The sequence below is a fragment of the Scyliorhinus torazame genome, chromosome 14 (assembly GCF_047496885.1).
Source record: "Scyliorhinus torazame isolate Kashiwa2021f chromosome 14, sScyTor2.1, whole genome shotgun sequence".
NCBI classification, from domain to species: domain Eukaryota; kingdom Metazoa; phylum Chordata; class Chondrichthyes; order Carcharhiniformes; family Scyliorhinidae; genus Scyliorhinus; species Scyliorhinus torazame.
The window spans coordinates 174,505,383-174,520,743 of NC_092720.1; the positions used below are offsets into that span (position 1 = coordinate 174,505,383).

General features: G+C 44.5%; 1 long non-coding RNA gene across 2 annotated transcripts; it reads left to right on the forward strand.

Moving 5' to 3' along the window:
* Window positions 1-473: 473 nt before the first annotated feature.
* LOC140390233 (uncharacterized) lies at window positions 474-15,131 on the forward strand. Of its 2 annotated transcripts, XR_011934591.1 has the most exons (5): window positions 474-590; window positions 1,001-1,073; window positions 5,165-5,255; window positions 10,352-10,465; window positions 14,932-15,131. It is a non-coding gene; the product is annotated as an uncharacterized lncRNA (long non-coding RNA). The 2 variants fall into 2 exon arrangements; XR_011934590.1 differs by lacking the exon at window positions 474-590 and having other exon boundaries at window positions 707-1,073.
* The last annotated feature ends 230 nt before the right edge of the window (window positions 15,132-15,361 follow it).

Sequence of the window (15,361 nt, forward strand, 5' to 3'; positions counted from 1 at the left end):
AACTGCCGGTCCAAGGATGTACCAGGAGCGGACAGAAATCACTATGCAAGGGGGAGACCAAATAAGGGATCACTGATAAGGGAACTGCCCTTTTTATAGTTTGTGGGATGTGTTTCTCACGGATTGTTTCCCACGGATTGTATTTTCATGGATTGTATATAACAAAGTGATGCTGTGTGAATTCTTTGTGTCTGCTATTGCTTACTGGAGGCACCCGCTCTTGCAAGATCGATAATAAATACTTCTTCAGAATTTGACTAAGTGTAAATCTTTTATTAAGTGAGCGGTGTTTCTCACAGCAGTAGTTTCTAACAACCCGGTGCACAATGACTGCATATCCTTAGATTGACAGCTCCCTCTCTCTCCAAGGTTGGGCCACCCTGCACGTCACGCATCATTTCGTCTCTCGTGATTACGAGATTGCGTCATGGTTTGTCCGGTGCTGAAAAAGCCGCGCATGCGCTGCGCTCCTCAGTGTGTAGATTTGCTGCGGTCAGGGGCCGGGCCTGGATTTCGGGTCGATAGCGGCGATCTCAGTTCGGGGCAGTAATACTGGGCCCGAGAGGGTGCTGCCGCGGAAGGGCGAGCGAGTGAGCTCGCACGGAGTCCAGGACCTTTCGGCGTGTGATGGGGGGGAGGAGAAGGGTAGGGCGTCGGGGTGGGGGAAGGGAGAAGGGTAGGGCGTCGGGGGAGAAGGGTAGGGCGTCGGGGTGTCAGGCTTGATTAATGTGGTCTCAATGGCTGAGGTCGGTGACACGTGCGCCGTCAGCAGGAGCACAGGAATAGCAGGGAGTCAGTCCCCTCTTTGCCTGTACCCGCAGCTCTGTGAATATTCTTCCTTTTCAAGTCTTTATCTGATCCCATTTGCAAAGTTACAGATGATTCTGCTGCCTCCTTTCAGCCATGCATCCCAGAGCATACCAACTCGCTGCTTTAAAAATAAATCCTCATTTCATCTTCTATTTCAGGTTGTCTTATCCACTTTTCTTTTGTTTTGCAGCTTTACATTGGGAGATGGAGACCGAGGTGACTGTGGACTCGGGCGAAGGAGTGACGTTGGCTGTGACACTGCAGTAAGATCCATCACTCTTGTGTGTCTTGTTCAAGCTGATCCTGTTTGTATCTGACCTGACAGGCAGAGTCTGCAGACACAGTCCTGCTGTGGCCTTGTTTGTCCCCTGGCCCTGTTTGTCCCTCCACCGACATCAATGTTTAGAATCATAGAATCACTATAGTGCAAAAGGAGGCCATTTGGCCCATCGAGTCTGTGCCGACCCTCTGAAAGAACACAGTCTAGGCCCAGTCCAAAGCCCCACCCTATCCCCGTAATCCCACCTCGGAGCAATTTAACAAAGTCAATCTACCTAACCGGCACATCTTTCGATGTGGGAGGAAACCAGAGCACCCAGAGGAAACCCACGCAGACACGGGAAGAATGTGCAAATTCCACACAGTCACCCAAGGTTGGAATTGAACCTGGGCCCACGGTGCTGTGTGGCAGCAGTGATAACCACTGTGCCATCATCACCCAGCAACAAACCGTAAGTGGCTGAGAGTGTGTGGCACTGTATTAGCTTCCAATTATGGCAAAGTCTTGATGTTAACATTCTCAACCTCAGGTTTAAATCCCTCTCTAAGGAAGTGGATTACTGTCTTCAATTCCTGGCGAGTAATCTGGCAGAGTGGAGCACTTGTCCTTTTACAGAACCCCCTCCTTCATGTTTTATGTATTGATAACCAGAGAACTTTTTATAAAGTTTTCTGCCACTTATACACCCAATTTAAATTGACCCAGGTACTCGTGTGGCATTTGTTTCAGAGAGCAAGAAAACATATCTCTATATGTCCTGTCTTAATTCACAAATATTTGTGTTTGTCAGTTTTTAGCGACACTTGAAAATCTTCATTGTGAAGACACTTGCCCATCTATCACTGTGACTTTTGTTTGGATTTTGTTTAGCAGCAGCTGCAATATCCCAGCTGCATCTAGTACATTTGGTAAAGGGCAAGATTGGACTTTGCAAAAGTTGAGACTGAATCTACCAATTCCAAAACTAGAAGCTCAAATAATTTTTGCATTTTCACAGAACAATATGGTGGTATGATCAATGATATGAGCAGACTTAGGTCATTAGGCCCCTTGAGCCTGTTCTACCTTTCAGCAAGATCATGGGTGATCTGACTGTGGCCTCAACTCCATATTCTGCCTACCGAATAATCTTTTGATCCCTTTAATTCAAGAACGCAAAGCAAATAAAAAGATGTTTCTGTTTCCTCCCCCACTTCAAGTTGTTATATCCAGTTCTCTTCTGTTTTGCAGACTGACTTTGGAGTTACATTTGTAGTAGGGGACTGTATAGGGGAATAGATACTGTTATCTGCAACAAAGAGGGTGAGCATTGAAGGCTGTAATGTCTTTCCAGTGCATGTGATTACGGACATTTCGTAGGGATTGGAGAGGAATCTTGAGTGGGTGGGAAGGGATCCAACAACATAAGGAGTATGAACAGTGAGGGGTTAAATTAAAAACAGAACCGCAAAGATTATCATTTCTGGATTACAATCCAAACTAGAAGGAAATTTGCATTGGGTAATGTGAATCAGAAAGTTGAATGTGTAATTCAAATGTTGGTGGGGGATACTTGGGTTTCCATTCTTTCGGCACTGGGAGCTATAACATTGGGACGCCTTTAACTGAACCTTTCTGGGACCAGTGTTCTGGAAAATTGTACATCTATTGCTGTAAAAAGTGCTTTCAACTAAATAGTAGGGAGAAAGTTTCATATGAGGGAATATTTCTAAAATCAATGAAAAAAGACAAGGGAATAGTGCAGGTTATTGTATGGTTAATGATAATAAAGAGTGACAGGAATGGACAGGGCATACAAATATACAAGTGCACCAGCAAAAAGATCTGCAGAGGATAAAATAGTAAAAAAGCAGATCTGAAGAATTATGATCAATTTATTTATTGGTAGAACAACTTGAAATAAATGACTACGATATGAAAGCCTTAGAAAGACCTGGTTATAAAGGACCGTGCATGGGACCTGAAGATTCAAGGGATTTGGACATTTGGGAGGTACAAGAAAAAAAAAAGGTGTTGAAGATCAGTACAATAGTGAGAAATGATCTTGGTTTGAAGGATCAAGATATAGAATCAGTTTGGATTTAAATGAGCAATTGTCAAGGAAAGTTACTGCTGGGAATAGTTTATAGCCATCACTGCACCACCACCATGGTTCAGCCAGTAGCTGCTTTGCAGGACAGAGTATAGAATCATAGAATTCTGTGCAGAATGAGGCCATTTGGCTCATCGAGTCTGCACAGACCCTCTGAAAGAGAACCCTGCCGAGGCACAGTCCCTGCCCTATCCTTGTAACTTAACCTGTGCATCACTGGCCACGAAGGAGCAATGTAGCATGGCCAATCCACCTAACCTGCACATATTTGGACTGTGGGAGGACACCGGAGCACCCAGAGGAATGCAATACAGAAAGGAATTTGAGTGCAAACTCCACACAGATAGTCATCCAAGGCCAGAATTGAACACTGGTCCCTGGCGCGATGAGTCAGTAGTGCTAAATATATGCTATACATGAAGAAATGGAACCTTCTAAGGCAGGTACCACAATCGTGGGTGATTTTCACCTTTTATATAGATTTGTTGAATCAAATTAGAAAAGGTAGCCTGCATCTTGAATTGATGTATTTCGAGCAGTTCCTTGGAACAATTTAGTTGGGAAACGAGGGAAAAGTCTTTAGACTTGATAGTGTTCAAAGAGGTAGCATTGATTAATGATCATCTTGTAAAGGATCCAATTGGGAATAATTGTCACAGCATAATGGAATTTCATTCACTTACAGGATGCGATCGGTAGGTCTAAGACGAGTGTCTTGAACTTAAATAAAGGCAATTAAAAAGTATGAATAGAGAGTTAGCTGGAGCAAACAGAAAATAAATTAAAAGTTAGGACAGTGGAGCGTCAGACATTGAGGGGGATATTTCATAACTATCAGTAGAGATGCATGCTATTAAGGAAGAAAGATTTTTTTTTTTTTAAATGGGATGTGGACATTGTAGGCTGAGGCCAGCATTTAATGCCCAGCCTTCACTCTGCTTGAACTGAGTGGACTGAGGGCAGTTAACAGTCAGCAGCTGGAATCACATGTAGGCCAGACCAGGTAAGGATTGCAGCATGTGCTGCATTTAGATTCTAAAGTGCTTTGTGCTTAAAAAGCTCAGTGCAGTAAAGGGTGACTTTTATAAAAAAAAAAGAGGAAGAAATTGGAATTTGAGAGAAAACTAAGAAAACATTAAAAAAATCAAAGCATTGCTTCTTTAGATGGTAGGGCAGGGAAATTAGTATAGGACACCAGGAAATAGCAGAAACTTAAGTATTTAGTCTCTGTCTCCAAAGTAAAAACCCAAACACCATTCCAAGGATAGTAGAAAACCGAGATGCAGCAGGGATTGAGAAACATAAACAATGACTAGAACAACTAATTGGACTGACAGAGACGGGCACATCGTGTGGACTTACTGCTCTGTATCCTAGGGTCTTTTAAGAAATGGCTGCAGGGAAAGTGGATACAGGACCAGGTAGTATTTAGTGTGTGGGGCAGCTTGCTCGGCCAATAATTGGCTAAACCTTTTGTGTGACATATGTTCCGGTCTGCGTTCCTTAGACATAAGCTGCAAAGGGGGTAATGGGAGTTAAGGGGAAGATTCAGTGTTCTACGCAGGAGAAAGAAATCACGAGTTGTGGGAATGCTTGAACAGATGACCAGTTGAAGAAGTGTCATGACAAATGCATGGTCAAATGGTGTTACGGTCGGAAGTTTGAAAGAGGAGTTGTAATCTTCTTGGGAAGAGATCTTTCCAGGTTGGAAGGAGAACAGGAGTGGTGGTAAATGCAAGGGAATGCCATTACCTCTGATGAGATAATGTCAATGTTGAGGTTATACCTGGGAGCTTTCTGCAATTCACCAGTTTACCTGTGTATTTTTTAAGTGAAGCTGAAATATTTGCATCACAGATTTGAATTGGCCCCAAAAGGGCCAAGATGAATGCTAAAAATAATCAAAATTTAACACTGAAAATTTTGCAAAAACTAAAAACTCGCACTTGTCATTTTCTTTGTGCTTTTTCTGATCGTTTCAGGACGCTGGATATCAATAGGTGTGCAGCAGTTTGGCCTTCCACAGGAACTGGAGGTCTGTAATTGGAAATCGGCTGAAATGGGTGGACGCAGGTCAGTGACCACAGTTGCCTAGAATCTAGAGAATCCTGACAGTGCAGAAGCCGGATGAACAGCCCACCAATTGTGCACCACGCCCAACAGCACCCCACCCAGGCTCACATAGCCCACTCTATCTACATAACCCCACCTAACCTGAACATCTTTGGACACGAAGGGCAATTTAGCATGGCCAATCCATCTAACATTTGGACTGAGGGAGGAAACCAGAGCACCCTGAAAAACCCACGCAGACACTAATCTGCATATTCAACAAGGTCGGAATTGAACCAGAGTACCTGGTGCTGTGAGGCAGCAGTGCTAACCACTGTGCCACCATGCCACCCAATTATGTTTTCTTTAGGGCAGTATGTTGCAGATGTATCCCGCAGGCTTAGAACTGGACTGTCGGCCATCACACCCAGGTATTAATTCTGTTTCCGTTCATGCCAAAATGACTAACTGGAAATTAGAAGGTTATGCTAATAGAACAGAGGAAGATTCTGTACACGCCTTGTCCGGGACTATGATGTCTTGTCTAAATTTTTCCTTGAAAAGAATTATGGAGTAAGGACACTACTAATTATATGGTGTACAGGGTGGACCTGTTCGCTCTCTAACTTTAAATGTTTGCTGGATCTGATGTGCAGCCAGTCCATTCGTACTCGAGAGAATCTGTTTAAATATTGCGTGCATGGGAAATTATTCTTTCCTGTACACCTCACCTACTAGGGCGGCACTGTGTCACAGTGGTTAGCACTTCTGCCTCAAAGGATTAGGGACCCGGGTCTAATTCCAACCTTGAGTAACTGCATGGAGTTGCACGTTCTCCCTGTGTTTGGGTTTTCTCCGGGTGCTCCAGTTTTCTTCCACAGACCAAAGATATGTAGGTTGGGTGGGCTAGCTATGCTAAATTGTCCCTTACTGTGTAAATATGTGCAGGTTAAGTGGATTGGCCTTGCTCATTGGGTGGGTTTACAGGGATAGGTTGGTGGTATCGGCCTAGGCAGAGTGCTTTCTTGAGGGTCGGTCGATGAGCCAAAAGGCAGGCGCATCTTTGAATGCAGGGTTGGGTTCTGCGATCATTACTGATATTAACTATTTCCAGGCCAGCACAATGGTGGAGGGCCCAAGCATTTGGCTTTCTGTATGAAATTGATTATTCCTTTTGTATCTTGACCCCTTGGCTCCAAGAGTAATTGGATCACTGAACCTCAGCCTAAATCTTATGATAACCATACGGTTTCATGGACATTTGACGTAAATTGGGAAATGTGCATCAGGACTCCATGGAAGTCACTCACTCATGCGCTGAATTTGTCCAGGAAGGTGAAACTTCCAAATGGCCTGATTAGTGCTGCCCAGGGACCCTTAATCATAGAATTCCTGCAGTGCAGAAGGAGGCCACTTTTGGCCCATCAATTCTGCACCCACCCTCCAAAAGAACACCATACCTAGACCCACTCCCCAGCACTATACCTGTAACCCAACCTAACTTGCATATGTGTTTGTTAATGAGTGTGTCTGACACTGAACTCATTGTCAGAGATCTGTGCCAGAATCTTTTTTAGTCTGGGCTGTGGGCATCGCTGGCTGTTGCCCATCTTTAATTGCGCAAGAGGGAGCATTTAAGAGTCACCCATATTGCGGACGATCTGCAGTCACATGTAGAACAGACCAGGTAAAGATGGCAGATTCCCTTCCCTCAAGGCCATTCGTGGACCAGATTGTTTTTTTACGATAATGGTTTCATGGTCATCATTAAACATTTAATTCCAGATTTTTATTCAGTTCAAATTTTGCTGTTGCCATGGTAGGATTCAAACCTGGGTTCTCAGAATATTAGCATGAGGCTCTGGAATATTAGTGCAGTGACATTACCACCATCCCAATGCCTTCCAACATTGTGTTAATTAATTAATAATCTTTATTGTCACCAAATAAGCTTACATTAACACTACAATGAAGTTACTGTGAAAAGCCCCTAGTCACCACATTCCGTCGCCTGTTCGGGTCACATAGGGAGAATTCAGAATGTCCACATTACCTAACAGCATGTCTTTCGGGACTTGTGGGAGGAAACCGGAGCAGCCAGATGAAACCCACGCAGACACGGGGAGAACTTGCAGACTCCAGACATACAATGACCCAATCTTGGAATCAAACATGGGACCCAAGAGCTGTGAAGCAGCAGTGCTATTCACTGGTGCTACTGTGCTGCCCCTATGTGGGACCTAACTGGATATTGGCCATCAAAATATTCTGCTGGCTAATATTTAGTCCAACGCGAGGATCAGACAGCAAGATTGAACAAAGCATTGAACCTGGCCCCACACAACCCCACAACCTACCGGACTACCCCCCTCATCAGCCAACTGCTCACCTACCCTAACAACTAAATCTCTGGCTCCTGACTACCCCTTGAACAGCTAACCATCCAACTACACCAGCTGACAACAGACTACCCTATGGTCACCCAACTACCCCGATGACCAGCTGACCACTACTAGGCCTCATTCGCCACAACACCTGACTATCTGACTACCCCAACAACTTCCGGACTACCTTCCCGGCCAGCTAACTACACCCTCCCCAACCAGAGTACAAATTGAGTGCCCGCCATCCCCCAACTGCCGGACTAGTTCCCGACCTGACTACTACCCTGACCACTCATCTACTGACCACCAAACTAAACCTTGACCATTGACCACCAGACTACTGACTGTTATACGTTTTAGTTACCGTTGTATGAAGAGTCAAAAGTCCTGTTCCTTTTCACCAAACACCATTTATTTCACTTCCACAGCCTCTGCACAGAACTCTAACAACACATCACCTGACACAAGGGCCACCTGAAGCCCCTTTACATATCCGTGTCAATCATTGGATACTTAACATAAATGAGACAACTAATTGCAATGTCTCTTAATACATTACTTAACTCTTAACCCATTACTTAACACTGATGACCTCGCAGCTACCCACTACCTATGTGGCTGTACCGACCATCAAGCACCTTTTATTTTAATCCCATTTTCCACCACTTTGTCTATAGCCTTGTATGCTATTCAAGTGCTCATCTAAATTCTACTTAAAATGTGAAGGTCAGCCTTTCTACCCAACTACATCCTTCATAATATTGGACCCTCAATCATCAGGTTCCCCTCCCCCTTCAGCCTTCTCTTCTCTAAGGAAAACAACCCCAATCTAATGAGCCTCCCATCATAACTGAAATGATCCAGCTCGGGCAACATCCTGGTAAATCTACTCTGCACCATTCATTCCTATAGCGCGATGAGCTGAACTGCACACACTGCTCTAGCTGTGGCCTAACAAGTGTTTTATACAGCTCCACCATAACCTCTATGCTCTTATATATTTTAACTAAATTTGAAGTATCCAATTTTTGTTTTTCCATTTTAGGGCCGATATTAGCATGGCCAATCCACCTCTTTTGGGTTGTGGGGGTGAGACCCACATAGACATTGGGAGAATGTGCAAACTCCACACGGACAGTGACCCTGGGCCAGGGTTGAACCTGGAACCTCGGTACTGTGAGGCAGCAATGCTAACTACTGTGCCACCATGCTGCCCCCATGCTATTTATATTTAATGTCACATGAATAAAGGCAAGTTTCCCACATGCCATCTTAACCATACTCCTACCTCTCCTGCCTCCAGCGACTTATGAGTATGCGCCCCAATATCCTTCTAATCCTCTACATCTAGTGTCCTGTTGGTCATTGTGTATTCCCTTGCATTGATATTTCTCCCACTACCCCACGCTTTTCCGGTTTAAATTCCATTTACCAGTGTTCTGATCATCTGACCAGTCCTCCTTTATCACTCTGTAATCTAAGGCATTCCTCCCCACTATTTACCACACCACCAATTTATGTGTCTTGTGTGAACTTCCTGATCATAACACCCACATTTCTGTTCAGATCATTAACATACATAACAAACAGCATGGGACCCAGCACCAATCCCTGCGGTACACCACTGGACGCAAGCTTCCAGTCACAAAAATAAACTTTGACCAACACTTTCTGCCTCCTGCTGCTCAGCTCAGCCAATTTTGGACCGGCTGACAATTCGACTAGCCCTCACCCTGCTCACTCCCTGACCGTCTGACTACTACTCACTACCACCTGCCTCCCATCTAGATCACCTAACTATGGAACCCTACTAGAGTACAGACTGCACCCCCCCCCAACCACTTACCTACCCTCCCATGATGAGCTGACTTCGCCCCCCACTCCTCACCTTCCCAACTACCCCTAACCAGCTAACCACTGGACTACTCTCGCTGTCAACCCGATGATCCTTCCCCTTGCCCAATTCATCCAACCCAACTACTCATACATTCACCAACTCACTTATCTGGGCTTTTAATAAAGTTGCCTGAACATGGCAGCCAGTGCAATGAACATGATCTGTGTCTTCTCTTTACTTTGTCTTTGCTGCAATTTCTGGCCTCGCCCTGGAGAGTCTGCGCTCAGCTGTTTCTGCTTAGCTGGGGACTGAGGTCCTGGCTGAAAATAGGCAGTTAATTTGTGATACAGGAAACATGGTGGCGGTCAATGACCGGAAGACACGGGCTATAATTCTCTCGCCAGAAACATGTCTTTTCAATGGATAGCACAATTATGCAGCCTCCTCCACGAGGTAGAATGCGACTTATCTTTATTACAGGAGACCCACCTTCTGCCCCTCTCCATGCGGGCACGGTGCTCAGCTGCAGCTGGAGCAATGTCATAATGCTGGGGCTGTGCAGCAATGATTGTGTTGAAGCCGGGGTAGGGAAATTGCCAAGCTTAGGACGGTTTTGAGCCAGTGGCTGAGCAGGTAGGATTCACAAATAACTTGTTTAAGGCTGAAGTCCAGATTAAGGTCCTCCTAGACCTGCATTTGCACTGAGAGGGGCAGCAGCTGTAGGGCTTTTCCTGGCATCAGGCCCACTTTAACGAACACCCATCATTATAGGTCAATGACCACCATCCTTACAGGAAGGAATAAGCAACAGGACCTTCCTGGGTCAGCAAACTGGAGGAGAGAATATTGTCAACTTCTGATCTGACAGGAATGGATTTTGTAAACTTCTTTTACAGGGGCTTAGAAAGGGAGGATTTACACACAGCAAACCTTAAACCAAGAGAAATATTTGTTCTGAAATTCTAACCAAGACACTGAGGGTTTTTGTCAACTGAAATTACAGCTATGAGGTAAGGTTGGGCATTTTTCTTTTCCTCAGACAAGAGAAGATAGAGATGATTTTATAAGTATTTTTTGCAAATCTGAATGGATTGGACAGGTTGGATATGGAGAGAATGTGTTCACTTGTGAGATAATGCAGAACTGGAGGCCGTAAATATAGTTATGAACAAGGCCTCATTTGTTATCAACATGGCAACATTTGCTGAAAAGCTTCACTCCATGACGTCAGTGCGAGTGATGAGGTTGTGAACTTTCCTCATTCCCTCCATGTGATATTCATCCTCTTCAGTTAGTATATCGGTTTTGCTGAAAGCAAAATTAAAACTTGCAGCTATCCTAATGAGGGCTGAAACTGCAGTGCAAAGTCAAATTACTTGTCCTGGAGAGTACATTTTAGAACTAAAAATTATTATATTCCGACCAATATTCAAACCCATTTTCACCTCTAACTTCTTTCAGCTTTATCTTTTTCTTGGCACATTTTCAGTTCTGTTGTATACGAACACTGGCAGCTCACCCATCAATACCTGAAGCATTTTGCTGTACTTCTACTTTTTAATATAAAGAACGGGAGAGGAAGCCGATACATGTCAAAAACCAAGTAGCAGGCCAGAGAGTAAAGAAATAGTCAGGAATGCAACTTTAAGAACTGCAGCAAGTATACTGGTAAAACCAGAAGCGAGAAATTATGAACAAGCGAATAAAGCATCAGTGCTCATGGTTATGGGTGTAACCCAATTAAGAATTCTATATACTGATGCACTGAGTGTAAGGAATCAACTAGATGAGTTGTAGATGCAAATTAAAATTAAAGCTTAAGATATGGTAGCTATTATGGAGACATGGCTGGGACTGGGGACAAAATATACCTGGTTATAAAGCTTACAGGAGGGAGAGGGAAGATGGCCGAGGGGGTGGAGTAGCCTTGCTAATTAAAAATACTATCACCTCAATGGTGAGGGGGGATATAATGAGGGGAAAGCAACTAGTGGAGACTATATGGTTAGAACCAAGGAACAGAAAATGATCAAAAACTAATGGACCTTATGTATAGATCCCGTGGTAGCAGTTCTGAGGCATGAGATTGTATAAATGCAGAAATTAGGCAAGTGTAAAGATATAGTAGTATTAATGGGGGATTTTAACTTGCACATAAATTTGAAAATGCAGACAAGCGCCTGTCAGAAAGGTAGTGAATTTCAGCAATGTTCCAGGTGTAACAAGTGGACAGACAATATTAAATTTAATTATGTAATAATAAAATTTAATTACTAGCCGAACTGCAAGAACATTTATTAAACAGTGATCACAACATGATTGAACTCAGTGTAGCATTTAAAAATGAAAAGCATGTTTCAGATACGATAATTTTAAATTTGGGCAAGGCTGACTTTACTGAGATGATACAGGGGCGCAATTGGCTGACCGTGTTGTGCTCAAGTGAGAGAATCTTGAGAGCCTTCAGCCGGCCTCCCTGCTACCTCCGCCCCTCACGGGATTCACCAAAGTCCTGCGAGAAGTCTGAGTTGGAACTCCACCATAAATGGACGTGATGAAAATGCGCTCCCGGTAGTAGGTCTCAAACCAACTTAAGACTTACTCACACAGGATACACCGGCCTCCCTCGATTCTCTAGTCTTCCCAGGGAGGCTGTAGCTAGGCGCCATTCAGCACTGGTCTACACAAATGTGGGCCAGGCAGAACAGCACCCAGAGAGTCTCTTGGGCTATTGGAGATGCCCTGGGTGGTTCGGTTAAGTGCAGGGTGGCCTCCGGCTCTTCCCCAGGAACGCGGGCACCCGGACACTGTCAATGTGCCCAGTGGCCCTGCCAAGCTGGCTGGAGCACTGTCCAGGAGACAAGGTGCTTGAGTGCCACAGTTGCAGTGTCAAGGGTCAGACCCGGGGGGGGGGGGGCATGGCCATGAAAGGAGGATGGGGGTGGGTGGGCTGAAGAGTGGGGGGGTGCAGGGCAGATAAGTAGGACCTCCGGGTGGTTTGGGGGATAATGGGTTGGGGTCTTGGAAGGAAAGGGGTGCTGTAAGGGTGTTCGGGTGCACCAGGGACCCCATATTGGGGTGTCCTCACTTGTGGGGTGTCCATTTGTGTGGAGGTTGACGTTGCCCATGGGCGGGGGGCCCCACAAGCTCACAGAGATCGGGGCAACCTCAGCCCAATCTCTTCAATTCTAAGTGCGGGCAAAACTGGTAAGAAACTCCACATGGCTCAAAAAAGTGACTTGCATGTCTTTGAAAAGTGGTGGGGAGCTCCCCGACAAAGCCAGCAGGAAACTCCCTGAAAAAGCCACTGGGAAATTGATGGAATTAAACAGTTACAAATCCCCAGGACCTGATGGTTTCCATCCGAGAGTCTGAAAAGAAGTAGGGAAGCACATTGTAGATGCCCGAATTATAATCTTTCTGAGTTCCTTAGATCAGGAGAAGTCCCTCTGGATTGGAAAATTGCACACGTCACTCCACTTTTTAAGAAGGGTGAAAGGCGGAAAGTAGGGAATTCTAGACTGGTTAGCCTAATATCTACGGTGGGGAATTTGCTGGAGATTATAATCAGGGATGGGGTAACTGAACACCTTCAAAACTTTGGTCGATCAAGGAGAGCCAACATGGATTTGTGAGGGGAAGGTCATGCCTGATTAATTACATTGAATTTTTTGAAGAGGTGACTAAGGTGATAGGGGAATGTCAATAAATGTTATTTATGTGAACTTCCAGAAGTCCCACATAAGAGACTGTTAAATATGATTGGAGGGCAAGTTATTGACCGGGATAGGCAATTGGTTCAGTGGCAGGCGATAGAGAGTGGGGATAATGGGTAAGTACTCTAATTGGCAGGATGTGACTCTTGGTGTACCACAGGGATCTGTATTGGGGCCTCAGTTATTCACATGAATGACTTGGATGATGGCATGAAAAGTCATGTGTCCAAATTAGGTGGCACTGTAGACAATCTAGATGATAGCATAAAATTGCAAGGAGATCAGTCTAGGTGACTGGGCAGATTTGTGTCAGATGGAATTCAATGTAAGCAAGTATGAGGTTATCCATTTTGGACCAAAAATGGACAAGAGCAGAGTAATTTCTAAATTGGGAAGGGTTAAGTACAGCGGATGTACAAAGAGACCTGGGGGTTCTATGCACAAATCCTTAAATAGCCACGAACATGTGCAGAAAATAACCAAAAAGGCGAACAAAATGCTACCATTTATGACTTGAGGGTTGGAGTACAAAGACACTGAGGTTATGCTGCAGCTATACAAAACCCTGGTTAGACCCGACTTGGAGTACTGTGAGCATTTCTGGGCACCTGACCTTAGGAAGGATATAGTGGGTTTGTAGAGCTTGCAACGGATGTTTGCAAAATTAATACCTGGACTACAGGGTTAAGTTGCAAGGAGAGATTACACAAATTAGACCTGTTTTTGCTAAAATTTAGAAGGTTAAGAAGTGATCTGATCGAATTATTCAAGATATTCACAAGGACAGGCAGGGTAGATAAAGATAAATTATTTCCACTGGTGGGAGATTCTAAAACTAGCGGGAATAGTCTAACATTTATGGCCAGGCCATTCAGGGGTGTGGTTGGGAAGCACTTCTTTGTACAAAGGGTGGTAGAGACTTGAAACTCACTCCCACAAATAGCAGTTGAAGGTAGAGCAGTTGTTCACTTTAAATCTGAGATAGATAGATTTTTGTACAGCAAAGATATTAAGGGATATGGGCCAAAGGCAGGTACAAGAAGTTAGGCTACAGATCAGCCATGATCGGGGCAGGCTCAAAGGACTGAATGGCTTACTCCTGTTCCTATGTACCTATACGTCATCCACTGTTTTTTCTTGCACAATCTGTAACACAGTTTTATTCACAATGGCCATAGAAATGTGTGGTGCTATTTTCCAACGTTTTAAACACAAGCTGTGTTTGCTGCTGATGTCTCCAGCCAATGACATCATTGGCTTTCCGTGTATACGTGGATAACTGCAGATATGTTAGTGGCCATTTTGCACAGTCATCTTACGCTGGCAAGAGACACTGCGTATGGATGAATCCAGGAGGGAAAGAAGAAGAGTTTTACCTATTGAGAGGCCAGTGAGAATGTGGAACTCACTCCCTCAGTAAGTGGTTTTGGTGTGTTTTCAAAGGAAACTGGCAGACTGCATGAGATGAAGGGGAGTAGAAGGATAGGCTGAAAGGTTAAGATGAGGTGCATGAAATGGCCGGCGGTAAGATGGATTATAAAGAAAACAATAAACATTCCCTGGCATGAACAATCTCTTTCTACTCTATATTTTGTGTAATTCTGTGTATATTTTGTGTAAAATCCTTTTACAAGACATGAGAAGAGGAAGATTTGTACAACAAAAGCCGAAACCAAATATAATGCACTCAATTCATATGGATCTGATTATCAACAGCTTTTGAACGTGGAACAAGAAATGTTTGTCTGTTCTGTCTGCAGGAAGATTTCAACGGTCCATGTGACTGGAAGGTACTGACGTACAGCCGAATGAAAGTATTCCCTTGAGCTGACTGCGCAAAGAGCCTTAATCAGTTACATTGCTCCCATTCAGTTGTGTGGAGAAAACCATACGCACGTTCTGAGTCTAGTCGCGTTTCAACTGGACAATCAACCTGGAGAGATGCAAGGAAAACCACATTATGGAGAGACTGTGGAAATGTGGGAATTGTGGAAAGGGATTCAATTACCCGTCGGAGCTGGAAACTCATCGATGGAGCCACACTGGGGAGAGGCCCTTTATCTGCTCTGTTTGTGGGAAGGGATTCACTCCGTCATCCAGCCTCTATACGTACCAGCGGGTGCACACTGGGGAGAGGCTATTCCCTTGCCATGTATGTGGGAAGGGATTTAATGTTCTCTCCAACCTTCT